Source organism: Notolabrus celidotus, chromosome 9 (genome assembly GCF_009762535.1).
Source record: "Notolabrus celidotus isolate fNotCel1 chromosome 9, fNotCel1.pri, whole genome shotgun sequence".
In the NCBI taxonomy this organism is placed as follows: domain Eukaryota; kingdom Metazoa; phylum Chordata; class Actinopteri; order Labriformes; family Labridae; genus Notolabrus; species Notolabrus celidotus.
In genome coordinates, this window is record NC_048280.1 from 32,571,610 (window position 1) to 32,585,817 (window position 14,208).

A 14,208-nucleotide genomic window follows, 5' to 3' on the forward strand; every position below is an offset into this window, starting at 1 on the left:
CATAACGGGGACCCAGAGCTTCAGACAGACCGGAGGACGGAGCGAGCATCTGTTAACGCGCTGTTCGAGTCGATCCCCCCCCCGTTTGTAAGCAGAGTGTGAGGCAGCTCCGCGCGCATCGGGCAACTTCAACAGGTGACCGGAGATCTACGCGCGCAGCAGCGCTGGTGTGTCAGCCCCGAACAAACCATACCCACAGTCGGTGCGCGCGTTCCTCTCACTCTGAACAAATCATGAAATCATTTCTGTCCAGTCTTTTTTTATTCCACTTCAAAAGGCATCTGCTGTCTTCACCACGAGGAGCCTCTGAGATTCAAACAGTGAGAGCTGAAATATGTGAATCCGTCAGATTAAATCCTCAGACGGCTCTGTTTGTCACTGAGATCATAAATAGTTCCTTTAATCAACACCTGACCTCCTCTGTGTTGGTTCTGCCCACTGAACAAACTCCGGAGTCAGCCCGGTGTCTCTGACGGAGCCTCCTGTGCGCGCGACTGTCCGCGGCGCTGAATTGGATGCTCTCTGTGTAGGAAATGACGCAGATGTGTGTGTGTGTGTGTGTGTGTGTGTGTGTGTGTGTGTGTGTGTGTGTGTGTGTGTGTGTGTGTGTGTGTGTGTGTGTGTGTGTGTGTGTGTGTGTGTGTGTGTGTGTGTGTGTGTTGCTTAGATACTGACTGTTCTACTCACCCTTATTTAAATGATTATTTTTGGCAAGCCATGTCATACAGTGTTCGGTCGAAGCAGGGATAGTTTAAACTACTAATGACTCCACGGAGAGATTAAATGACCACGCTCACTTCTCTGATTTGTTTAATTTTCTCTTAAAGCAGGTGAATCTCTGCCTCAGACAAAATGTACGTTATTGTAAAGTGTTGAATAACAGGACAGGACAGCTCCGGGCTGATCCTCGAGAGGTATCCGTGGGTTCACGTGGTCACACAGATGACTGTAGGTGTGTGCCTGTCAGCCTTTAAGCTGATCATGCTGCATTAAATGCCTCCCTGAGACTCCTTGTCATAACTGGAGCCTGGAGCTATTTTTAAACCGCTATTTCTAGAAGCTCAGAGTTGTCTTCCTCCTCCTGACAGCAAAGGTCTGTCTGCCTGTCTGTCTGTCTGTCTGCCTGTCTGTCTGTCTGTCTGTCTGTCACTGTCACTGTCACTTAATCACAGACCCAGGGAACATTTCTCTCACAGCAGGGTGCAGCTGAGGAAAAAGAAGCTGCACAGCTGGGCCTCCATCCTGAGGTGGCTTTCAGTCAGCACTGTCAAACACAGAGTATTTCTCAACACATTCTCTTTGTCCCCTCCAGGCTCCTGTAACTGACCCTGCTCCTGCCCTCGGACACACCGTTTAAATGTTTTATGTCATAAACAGAATTATTGTGCCTGTCTTTCATTTCGGCTCAGCCTGACCCTCTTCAGCCCCAGCTTCCTCCCATAACCAGCACTCACACTCACACACACACACTCACACACACACACACACACACACACACACACACACACACACACACACACACACACACACACACACACACACACACACACACACACACACACACAAACACAAACACACAACTGGTTGAATAGAAAATGTCATGTCAGGCTGTCTCGTACTTTTTAAAGATCTCACATGGTGAACTGATTTTAGTTGCTTGCAGATCTGATTAAAGTTTCTCTCAAAGTTGCAGCTTCACTTTGCAGAGAGGAAAAAGGAAACTAAACTTGAAACATGCAAATCTGTTTTTTTTTTTTACATTTAACACTGAATTCCTGCATCGTAGTGAATATTTTGTGACCAAATGTGGTGGAAATGAAATTATGAAAAAGGGAAACAAAAAATGTGTGCATTTTAATATTAACACTTATATTATATAATTACAGTAACTTAATATAATTAACAACAAAGGCATCTATATAGCACATTTTTGCATTATCTCATTAAAGCGTCAACAATGTGTCCTTTTTACCTGAAGTTTACTAGAAAAGCATCCATAGGGGACTTGCTCACATTAAGTTCATCAGAAAGGTATCCAAAGGGCCCTTTTTTCCATGATGTTTACTAGAAGGGCATTCAGAGTCCAATTTTTCACATTATTTACTGAATACTTCATGCAGATGATACTTTTTTGTATGTATAATTCACTGAGAGGGCATCTAAATCTGCCCCTTTTCACAAGAGGAACCTGGAGGCCACATTTAAACAATTTATTGACTGTAAGGGCATCCAGAGGGCACTTTTTAAAATTGTATGAATTTAAAGTGCATTCATATGCAACTTTTTTTGTATATTTAACACATTTAAGGGGCATCCAGGGCACACTTTTTATATCGTATTCACTACTAGAACAACCTTTATTTGTTTTCCACTGAAAGGGCAGCAAGTCTACTTTTTTAGTCTCGCTTTTGACTGAGTTTTATTTTCAGAACAGTTTTATTTCACCACACTTTATTTATTTATTTATTTATTTATTCTCTAGCTCAAATCTTAATCACTTTTTTAAGTATCTTAGTTTCTTTTACTGGTTTAATATTTCAGTGTTTTATTATTTAGTTAATTTATTTTATTTTGGTGAGTTTAATTTCCTGTGTTTAGTTTTAACATCTTATTTTTACTCCAGTGTTTTCTCATTAATATATCATGACAGCGTTTCCTCAGTTTGTTCAGCAACTTCTTTTTTGTTTTTTATTTAATTTTTATTTATAGTCCCCGTTATTACTATTATTTTTATTATTATTATTTTTATATATTGTGTTCTTAAATTGAGGATTGTGGGGTGGGTTTGGGGTCGAGGCTGGGATTGGGTTTGGATGGGGGTCTTTTTATTTAATTTAATATTTTTAATGTATTCTATTTTAAGTTTTTCTATAAATAAAGTCTGATTGATTGATTGACAGAGATGCAATTTACAATGTTTTATCAACTACAGTTGAATCTAAGAGGGTGCAGTTACTTTGGACATATGGGCACCAGCTCCCACCCTCCAAGTACACCACTGCTAATATATGCAGATTTAACAGCAGTAGTTCAACAGCCAGGTTAGAAAGTCAGGGTTCGTCCAGCAGAAGTGTGATGCAGAGGGTAAGTAGCACGATCTACTCTCTCATGAGGATTTGTATCGCATTGACAAAGTCAGCGAAAGACAGAGGAGATGTCAGATGCTGCAGTTAAAACAAGTCAGTGGATCAGGATGTGCGTACTTGATAACCTGGCTCTCACTGCCTGCTATCCTCACTAATGTAACATTTGGGAGTTGGAGGACATTCCGGGCCCTGTGGTGACTGATCAGCAGGGTATACATTTTAGGATAAGAGTGTAATATGATGGATTTCTTCCCTGACTGCTTATCCCTCTAATTAGCACTCACTCACCTTGTGTTATTTAAAAAAAAAAGGAGTGGTGGGAGTGTTATAAGTTTAGCAGGCTTTACATTATAAATCTTAGAGAGGAGGGAGGTGACATTAATGCCTGTCAGATAACAGAGGGTGGTTACAGTCTGACAGATCAGATATGTTAGATCTCCTCAGCTTCCTCACCCACACTTTAAAGAGGCAGAGCGGCCACATCACATCTCAGGGGATTGTTTGCCTGTTTTGTCATAGTTGTTGTGTAAATTCTTTTAATGAGTTAAAGCAGTAAGTGAAAACAGCTTTCGCTTTCACACAGCAACTCAGTGTCCTACGTTAGAAATGGATAAAGAGATCTGCATTAGATAACACATCGAATGCAGCAGGAGCAGAACTTTATCTACAACCAGATAAACGCTGGTCAGACGGCTATCTGCAACAGCATCTAAAGCTTACAGTGTCAAACTTGTTAACTGATTTAACGATTAGCTCCTCATGGGGGGGGCGACTATGGCAAGGTTTGTGGTGGAAACAGAAAAAGTCCTCTGCAGGTCTGTTTCTTGTGTGTAGGAGGGAGTCAGTCCATCATGACATTGCAGGAAAACTCCTGCAGATAGTCAAACTGTCAAAAACTCAATTCTTGGCATCATGTCAAGACAGAAACTTTGCCAATAAATGTGTTTCTGACAGACATATAGTGAGCTGGAGCTTGTGGTGAAACAGTGTATATTTATAAGTTTCTGTGACTGAGATAGTTCTGCTTTAATTTTCCTGGGTTGAATAAAAGCATTGTGGGGATGTTTGGGAGTCTAACAGCTGGACAGTTTCTCCTACACACTGTAAGACATTTCAAGCTGGTTTAAAGCTGGGGTTGGTAATCAGATTTAGATACACTTTTTGTCATACTGGTTAAAATGATCTTTATGTCCTGATGGCAATCATTACATGATGTGTTCCTAAAAAAGAGTGAAAAAAAAGCTATCCACAGCCCGAGTAAACCTGGGAAAACACCAACCAATCACCGTTTTTTGGCTCCCCAAATTTTAAACCAATCAAATCCCGTCCAGCCGTTCTGCCCTCCTCCTGCGCGTACATTTCCCCAGCGTGCACTCCTCCATGTCCCCGTCTCCTGCCTCTACTTCCCCTGACTCTATTTACTGCCCCTCTCGCTCGTCCTCGGGCCTGTCCCCTCTGACCTGATGAGGTGCTTTGCTCAGGACTGTAGTCCGGATCAGAGTCTAAAAAGCTCTCACCAACAAGCAGAATAATTAATGACGTTCAGTAAGTCCCACAGAAAATATATATTTATTGTAGCGTCCGTCCGGACGCTGTAGTGATGACGAGCCGATTCGTGAACACGTTGAGTTTTAATAACCGGTCACTGTCGGCCGTGATCACGACAACCAACAAAGCAACAATCAATGTTTGAATGAATGAAGAACTTCTCCTCTTGTCTCTCCTCTCTCCCACTCGCACATCCTACACCTCTCCTGATGCCTTCACTGACCGTCAACACTGTAGGAATTAAGAACATCTACACTGAACACGTTTAACAAACAGTAGAGCTGTTACAGTATTATATATGTGTTATAACTTTTCTCCTGATATCATGTCACCAGTACAACTGGATAATGCTAGCATGACAGTTGTGAGTACTAACAGCAGCCATGTTTGTTTGTGTTTTTAACTTTCACTAGGAGAATGTTTTGGTGAGGACCGGTTTTGAATCAGTCACGATCATATGGTTGAGAATCAGCGGCGCTCGTGCATGTGAGCAGGGGGGGGCGTCGTTTTGGAGGAGCTCTGAGGGAGGAGGGGAGGGGTTAGACGGAGTCATGAGGAAATGCTACATTCAAATTCATGCTAGTTTTCCGAGACTGCCAACCCCAGCTTTAAGGTAAAATAACTTGACTAATTTGTTTTTACTTGTCTTTATAAGCTAGGAGAATTTCTTTTTCTGTTTCCTTTTTACTTAGCTGAGTGAAAGTTTGGATACCAGTAGGCTATGTTAAAATCCATGAACCACCAACATATCAACTTATATCAAAATCCACTATTCCTGATTCTTTTGTTCTTTTATTTTTAAAACTTAGAACTTGAAAAAGCTAGTTCATTGAACCTGACAAAATATCTAAATCGTCTAAACAATTCATTCTTGCAATTTTTACATTCCATAACTCATACAGTTCAAAGTCTAAAACTTCTTCAAGCTCTTTGAGTTAAAGAAAAAACATTAATGCATATAACTAATTGGGTGTATAATGTTTTACAGTGCAGGAGGTTAGGTTTGTAAATCAGAAGTATCTTCATTTGTAAGGTTTTTACTTGACTTAATCTGACCCCAGAAAGATACTTTGCTTTGGTTATTTGATGTATTTAACATTTTCTCAATGTAATTTCCAGAAAATTACCTAAATTACAATGTACAGTATATTATATAGTAGTATAAATCTACTGTGACTGACGGTTTTATCCTTATTGCCCACAAAGCTGCTAAAACAGGAACATTCACTCTTTGCTTGATTAATTAAAGCGGCAGAATGGAATAAGGCAGAACAAGGGCAGAGAGCTTAATGAGCATTCACTCCCCACTTAATACTCTTGGCTCTCTATCAGCTTCCTCTGGGCTCTATAGATTCATCCACCGCCTTGAACTCTTTACAACCCAAAGTAATAGATGTCCCCCTCTCTAAACAGACCTCCCACAGACACAGGAAGCTCTTATTCATACAGATGGAGCTGGATCAAACACAACTGTGTTTAAGTCCAGGGTTTAGTTTGGACTTAGAGTAAGTGGAGGGGGTGAGAGCCAGGTTTTATCTTGAGGGGAACATTAATCCACTCCCTCGCTGAGTGTAAATATCAGCAGCAGATCCACTTGATGGTCGTTTTACCCAAGAGTTCACTTGACCTCATTAAAGAGATTAAGAAAACAAACTTTAAACACATGGAGGCGTCTCTCTAAACATGTCTCATGATAAAGATAGGAGAATCACTGAAACACTGCATTACTACTCAGGATGGAAGCTAAACACTGGACAAATACATATCACAATTAAAGCCGCAAGCGGCGATGAACGGGTCCTCGCACACCTGCGACCGCCGCCTACGCAAGCCGCCGCCGCCACACGTAAACTGCCTCCTGATGTTTGCCACCACACGATGCGAAAACAAGATCTTAGAGTATGTGCTGCCTTAGGTGGTGCAAATGTTGTAAGTTTTTGGCAGATTGCCAAGAAAACCTCAAACTTCAGAGTCTGCCACGCCCACAATTTTAGTCTGACCAGAATGCCTTTAATGGTTTTATAATCGTCAATATGTCTGCTATAGAATGTGCCTTGTTTGGACTGAATCGGAGAAAAACTCTAGGAGGAGCTCTCAAAAGTATGTACCCTTATTCGGGCTTCATTCTTCACATTCAGAGCTGTATGTGCGTTTGATGCCCCACCTTAACGCATGCCACGCCCACATTTTTTGTCTGATCAAAATTTGTTCTGATAATTTTTTCTCGTCAAGGTGTCTACTATAGGTTACCCTTGGTTTGGACTGAATCGGAGAAAAGCTCTAGAAGTTAATAGCGTTAGTATGCACCCTTATTTTGACGCCACTTTTCATGTTCAAAGCTAGGTGGCGCTCTTCCTGTTGAGTTTGGGATATGGGTGCAAGAGGCTTTTTTGTACGTCCAGACTCCAGCCTCAGTCCACTCCTCGTGAGGCTCTCCAAAAGTCTTAACTCGACTTCCCTTCAGGATCCTCTCAAAGCCGCGATCATCCCTGTTGCTTGTTCACTCTTTCCCCTACCACTGGCATTTCTGCAAAGGTCTATGTGAACAGGTTGTGTTCAAGGATCACCTAAAAACCTCTGTAGGTGTAAAACTAATACAAACTCCCCTAGCTTTAGTTCATAGTTTGTGTTTTTTGTCTCTTATCTTTAAATTCTAATATGCTAATACTAGAAATGCCTTCGCCCCACACAGCTTTACACACGGCTCTAGGATTTGCATCCTTACAGAACTAATCTGTTTTACCTGCATGAGGAGAGCTCTTTGTTAACACTGACAATCTACCGTTTCTCTGCACATCTGCTTTTATATGATATCTAACAGATGAAGAATAGAACAGGATTTCATGCACACTGCTGTATCTTCATAACAAACTACAGAGAGAGCCCTTGTGGCTGTTTCCTCTCTGCACAGACAACAGTGGCTTGTTGTCTGCCTGTTTTCTCTGCATGTAAAGTTAATAACTCCCACTGTATTCGTCCTCGCTCTGAGCGGCTCAGGCAGGGGCAGGTGGGTGTTGATTCTGTGCGCTGAGAGAGCAGAGCAGTAATTAGAGGCTCTGTGTTTCATAAGCCATCTGAATAGAGCTTTCAGCGCCTCCAGTGCCCCCACCGTACTGTTTTTTACATCTATCATTTGTGACGCCAGCTAAAAGCACCTGACATTTCCCTCCCTGGCAATTAATGCCCGAGCCGGTGAACTTCCCACGGTTCTGAGGGAGTCAAGGTCTCCCGTCCAACTCTGCTTAATATACAGACACAAGGACTGCTATCTTTAGCCCGCCACCCGGACGCACAGTGAGGGGGCTGTGAAAGGTGCATGAATGCATGATGAATTAGCAAGGTATAACATCAATATGTGTCAGTCTGAGGAAGTGCTAACTTTGTTTTGAAGCTTTCAATGAACCGGTGATCATGCCAGACATCAGGTCATCTCTTTATATGGTTAACTAGATGAGGAAACAGAAGTTGTGACACATCAGTGATTAAAAGTGTTAGTTATTGCTCCTCTTTGTCTTTTATTGATTTGTTAGAAAGATAAGGTTTGTAGGTTTGAGATTGGAGATGTTTACCATCACTCTGAATGTGGGTACAACCTTGGGAAGAGTATTTCACTGGTTGGCTCAGTTGGAAAGGGTAAATATTGGGGCTCCTGCTGCCCTACTGAGCTAAACCAGCACCCCAAAAGTCTTTTGGCCTGGAGGAAGTCACTGCTTTGTGCTGGTGTTTGCTTTTGGAGTCCTGTACCTTGGTCTGAGGACAGCAGGGAGAGCAGGTTATTGAGTGTGTGTGTATAGAGTCCTTGATGACCCTCTGGATGTACAGCTCCTGCAGGCCTGGCAGCTCATGCTCAGGGATTTGCAAAGCTGTGTGCATCACTCTCTCCAGTGCCTTTGGGTCCATGCTGGCGTAGCTGCCATACCAGCCTGGGGGATCTCTGTGGTGCCCCGGTAGCAGTCCTTGAGGATTTGATAGCCACGGTGGAGTGGTTTGCTTATGTCAGGTACTTGTGAATGTTCACTCTAAGGTATATGTTCTCTATCTCCTCCTCTGTCCCGTTGATCTTGGATGTGTCGCCTCCTCTTCTGTCCACCATGACTTTGATTTTGGAGGCGTTCAGGGAGAGGTGGTTTTCCTGGAATCAATGAAGCAGGTCCTCAGGTGTCAGATATGTCAGTGGATATTTAAGGCTCCCCCAATAACTGTGACTAAATCAACCGCAACTTCCTGAAGATCATTTATTATAAGCAGACACCATGCCATGTTTCACCACATCTGCTGGATCCATCTCTGTTAAAGTCTCATGCACTTGAATATGGAGAAAGCTGGGGGCAGGTTTAACTTCATCCTCTGCTTCAGTCACGTTGCATCTGATATCCAGAAACCGTCCAGGCCTTGCAGCATGAAGCAGCCACCAACATGCCTCATTATACGGACGGTTTATACCATGAAAAATGGCATGAAGACTCAGAGGAGGCATTTTAAAGAGTGGGATGACTATTTGGACAAAATAATCTTGCTTGTGGACATTGTCATGTCAGGTCGTTTTTATTCACTGAAGGGGGAAATCATTGCACGAGTTCACAGGGCTCTTTGAGATGGAAACAAACCTGAGAGCGGGTACAGATTTTTGATCGGATTTGAATGTTAGTCCTCGTTTTAGCAACAGTAGGTGGGTTTACACGACCACTTTTTGCTTTTCTGGTTAAAAATTTCTGATTAAAAATTCTGTTTCTTCTGTTTACACTGGGTAGGATTTATTCTGATCCACAGGCTCGAGGCGTCAAGCCTTTGCAATGTTACATCATCACAACGCGACACAATAAAAGAGAGGGAGGTCGAGCCTCTGTCGTCCATATTATAGCTTTCATCGTCTTCCTGATTTTAATGAAGTGAAAATGGAGCATTGGTGCTATAGAGGGGTATGCAGAGGAGAAGGCCAGAAGCTGAACGTTGTCTTCTTTGTTTTCGCCCATCAAGCCATTTAACGATGTTTGATTGTTTTAAATTGTCCAGAAGGGTCCTTGTTTAATTTTCATTTTCCAGTTTTTACATTGCTGTGTTGCTTCAAAGTGTTCTTGTGTGATCTCCAGTGAAGAGAAAGGAGCACGCACAAAACGTCTGCAGCAGAATACAATCAGGAGTGAACACAAACAAAAGCAATACACTCCCTTTTACTCTGATCAGAGCATCAGTTTTGTTCAGATCTAAGTGTTCACGTGAGTCACTTTCATTCTGATATGAAGAGTTCATGTAAACCTGACTCATGTAATAGTATCACTTTGCATTTAAGCAACAATAATAAAGTCAGACTTTTCATCCCAGAAGGACATTGAAACTTGTCTCCTGCTTTTAACTTGGCTTCTAATTATATTTTTCTTATGATTTACAATTGTATAACTTTTTTCATCGTGTTGTAACATTCATACATTTGAAGTATTTTGCGAACGCATACAATAGTAAAATTGTGTGTCTACTTCAATAAACAAAAAGAAAAAAAGAAAGAAAAATAAAATAAAATGTAATCGCAAAAAAAAATACTAATAGAAAAATGAAAAACACAACACAAATAAACTCAAATTAATTAAATATAAAGGAAAGGAAAAACTTTTTTTTTTTATTGTATTTTTATTATAACTGATATTTATTCATTCTGACATGTCATCATGTTAAAGCTGTGAGCAACATTTAGTTTGTGTCAATTCTGGCGGATGTATTTTCGGGTCCAGCAAAGATGTATCCATGGTAGTTTTCCTTGCATTGATCTTATTAAATTTAATATTTCAAAATAAGAGTCTCTTTTTGGGTCCTGATTTCCCTCTCTGCCTCCCTGAAGAGGAAGTTATCCTGAATGCTTCATTAAAGCTAGCGTTGGTAGTCTCGGAAAACTAGCATGAATTTAAATGTAGCATTTCCTCATGACTCCGTATAACCCATAGACTGTAAATAAAAATGGACAGTGTTGCTCCGCCTCTTACCGTTGTACGGTTCTGAAGCCAAAAAATCCACATCTTGGGCGCCGCCATTGTGCAGCCAGAGCCTGTGGAGCCACTGTAACGAGCTCCGCCCTACAGCGTAGCGTCACAAGACCCTGTGTGTCCTTTGAAGTTTCCCTCTACGGCGGCTGTGAATCAAAGGAAACCCGGAAGAAAAACCCCGTTTTTTAAACTCTAATAACTAACGAAAAGAAACTTTTCAGAAAAAAGAGGACTTGGTCACAAAACAGTCAGATACTAACTACATATCACCACAGCATACGGATGTGAGAAACATTCGTACGACGTGTATTTATTCTTTAAAGTTTGACTGCTCCCCCATTCAAATGAATGGAGGAGACAGATTTTTTTTACCTATACTGCAGCCAGCCACCAGGGGGCAGACGCTCTGATGAAAGCTTCACCACCAGGGCCATATCTGGCACGCTTGGTCTAACCCCTCCCCTCTCCTCCTCCCCTCAGAGCTCCTCCAAAACGAACCCCCCCCCCCCGCTCACATGCACAAGTGCCGCTGATTTGTGACCATATGATGGTGACTGATTCAAAACCAGTCCTCACCAAAACATTCTCATAGTGAAAGTTAAAAACACAAACAACATGGCTGCTGTTAGTACTCGCAACTCTCATGCTAGCATTATCCAGTTGTACTGGTGACACGATATCAGGAGAAAAGTTATAACACATATAATACTGTAACAACTCTACTGTTTGTTAAACCTGTTCAGTGTAGATGTTCTTAATTCCTACAGTGTTGACAGTCAGTGAAGGCATCAGGAGAGGTGTAGAATGTGCGAGCGGGAGAGAGGAGAGACAAAAGGAGAAGTTCTTCATTCATTCAAACATTGATTGTTGCTTTGTTGGTTGACGTGGTTACGGCCGACAGTGACCGGTTATTAAAGATCAACGTGTTCACCAATCGGCTCGTCATCCCTACAGCATCCGGAAGGACACTACAGTACATATGCATTTTCTTTAGGACTTACTAAATGTCATTAATTCTTTTGCTTGTCAGAGCCCCCTTGTGAGAGCTTCTTAGACTCTGATCCGGACTACAGTCCTGAGCAAAGCACCTCATCGGGTCAGAGGGGACAGGCCCGAGGTGGAGCGAGAGGGGCAGTTAGTAGAGTCAGGGTAAGCAGAGGCAGGGGACGGGGAGTGCAGACTGGGGAAATGTACGCACAGGAGGCGGGCAGAACGACAGGACTGGATTTGATTGGTTTAACATTTTGGGACCAAAAACGGTGATTGGTTGGTGTTTTCCCAGGTTTACTCCGGCTGTAGATAGCAGCTTTTTTTCACTCTTTTTTAAGAACACATTATGTATTGATTACCATTGGGTAAAGATCATTTTAACCAGTATAACAAAAAGTGGATCTAAATCTGACTACCAACCCCAGCTTTAAGCCACCTCCATGAAAGTTTTAAGAAATAAAGACAAAATAAAATCAGAGTAATTTTGCACTTTTGTTATATTTGGTTTGTAAAACCCCTATAGCCTCAAAAATCTATATTTTGAATACAACTTAAGAGACAAACTGTCTATTAGTATGAAAGAGTAGACCAACCTTATCTGTAACAACTTCAGTGATATTACAGCCGTGGATTCATCAAAGATTACTGTGTTAGAGTTTCAATCATCATTTAGATAATAATACGCTTGAAGCACTAATGCATGCTAGATATTTTACATATATTTGTTGGGACTGAAGATGTATGAGGACATTTAACACACTACAGACCTTTCTGGAAACCTGCAGAAGACTGAGCAGCTGTTAATCCTCCAGAACTCCTTCCTAACAGAGTATCCTGATGAGGAGGGCAGCAGTGTGGAAGGCCACAGAGGCCCCACAGCAGCTTTGAAGTCACAGTCTGAGGGGACCGATCCGGGACAAAGTTGCCACAGAGGAGCAGACGGACAGGAACTGCCCAACTTCACAAAGCTTCATGAGAGAGAGAGTGAGAGAAAGAAAGGAAGTTTCAGGAAAGGAGACTGAGATGTGTGAGTGCAGGACAGCTTCATGGTCCGATGAGACCGAATCAGAACTTTTGAGACTTCACTTTTTCTCAGCACTGAACTAGTTTGGTGTCTTTGAACCAGACCAAAGTGCTGATAGTTCAACATACTCATGCATTAGGACGGCAAATTTCCTCCAATGATACGAACAACATTGAAGTATTGTCGCACGCGCACGCACACACACCAAACTTTTCCCGTTCCTAACAGCACCTATTCCCTCTCTGTTCAGAGTTTCTCAGGGTGCACACTTTGAAGCTCTAACATTGTTTAAACACACCTTGTCTTTGTCTTTGGGTTGCTGGCTGCACTTACCGGCTCGAGCTCAACCAGGTCGTGTCCGGAATGCGCAAACCGAGCGCATCTGGTGCGCACCCTATATGGAGGTATGGCGGCCAAAGGTGGCCACGTGACCGTGTTTAATTAATCTTTTCGTTTGTTTTAAATGATGTGTTTGAAATTGGTAAGGAAAATACCTGTGGACATGTTTGCATTACTCTTTTGATTGTGTGTAAGGTTAATCGCCTTGAAATGACCTTAATAGTGGAATATAATTGTTTGGGTAAAATTATGTAACTTCCAACGCCCAGTGGGAGGGGCTACACACTCTATAGGAGGGCCAGTTTTGGCTTTCTTGGCAGTTGAGCCAAGTTACTGAGCAGGTAATGTTGCTGTGTGGTTTTTTGATGAACAACCGCTGTTTTCTTTTAAGTGAGTAACTGTAGTACTCAGACGACACTTATGTATTGACAAGAATAATTGTACATTATATTCAGTTTTTTTCACTTTTGTAAATATTTTCGGTAACTCTTTAGAATAATGGAACAGTTTTCTTAGCAAAATAATGCTTGAATCATGTTGAAGTAATGCATGACTCATGATGAACTTCTGTATGAATTAATAATTCATTCCTGTTGTTCACCATGAACTAATGATCCTGTCACTATGACTTCATGTAATGACATGGTGTTTGGTAATTAACAGTTACTTCATACATCAGTTCATGTATGACCAAATTTGCTGGACATGCAAGTTTTTTTTAGGATAATTCTATATGAACAGGCTCTCAGGCTGAACTTTAAAACGTCATACTTCTGAGAAGAACAAACTGATATATATAAATATATACACACAAATTTAAGCATTGAAAGAAACAAAATCAAATTCAAAATGAAAACAATATAAACTGACAAAGTGGTAAGAAAATAGAAACAATAAAAAGTGACAGTGCAATTGGCGTCAGACGGAGTAGGCGGTTTTAAACAGATGTGATTTGAGTTGTGATTTGAAATGGGGGAAAGAATAGATGTTTCTGAGTCGAGGTGGTAATGAGTTCCAGAGACGGGGAGCAGAGCGGCTGAATGCTCGGCTCCCCATAGTGGTGACAGGTGTATGGAGGAAGAGGATCTGAGGGAGCTATATTTAGCATTTGGATGTAACAATGATTTTAACTTCATACATTTTTCACAACAAAATTAAATGTGAAGATCACAAATATTACTCTAAATGTGATTTTTTTTTAAAAGCAACTTTTAAATAATTAACTCTACATATTAATGATGTTTTG